The sequence below is a fragment of the Penaeus monodon genome, chromosome 20 (assembly GCF_015228065.2).
Source record: "Penaeus monodon isolate SGIC_2016 chromosome 20, NSTDA_Pmon_1, whole genome shotgun sequence".
NCBI classification, from domain to species: Eukaryota; Metazoa; Arthropoda; class Malacostraca; order Decapoda; family Penaeidae; genus Penaeus; species Penaeus monodon.
The window spans coordinates 11812377-11812871 of NC_051405.1; the positions used below are offsets into that span (position 1 = coordinate 11812377).

Genomic DNA, 495 nt, shown 5'->3' on the forward strand with positions numbered 1-495 from the left:
CGTGCACATATCTGCTCACGTGTTTCAACCATCTGCCTGAGTTGGTTGAAACTTTAATTGTTTCAAAAATTGCAGCTGGTAGAAACGCGTAAATGATCGCAGAGTAAAAAGTGATTAGGCATAAAGTCAGTTATCACGCATTCTTGCATGTACCGTGGAATCGGTAATTAATTATCTAATATGGCCTATGGGCTAACCTTAAATGTAATTACCTCTAGCCTAACCGAGTCTTTTTTACAGGTGACAAAAAAACGAGATAAAAATCAAAGGTGTGTAATTGGTAATAGCGCCAGTAGCAGCGAGCGAGATGCCACCCGCTGGATAATGCCCTCAAACACCTGTTTAACACCTGTATTATCCAAGAAAATACCTTAATTAATAGCCAGATAGGAGATCTAACCCTTTCTACCTCTCCGATGAAATCTTCATTCGTATGCTCTCCTGGAAGTGATAATTTATGGTAAGAATCCTGAAACAGGTAATTTGGTGATCTAG

At 39.4% G+C, this 495-nt stretch overlaps 1 protein-coding gene across 1 annotated transcript in view; it reads right to left on the reverse strand.

The window, feature by feature from the left end:
• LOC119585619 (multiple epidermal growth factor-like domains protein 6) overlaps positions 1–495 on the reverse strand; it is a 170724-nt gene that overhangs the window by 104184 nt on the left and 66045 nt on the right. The gene's annotated exons all lie outside the window — the stretch shown is intronic.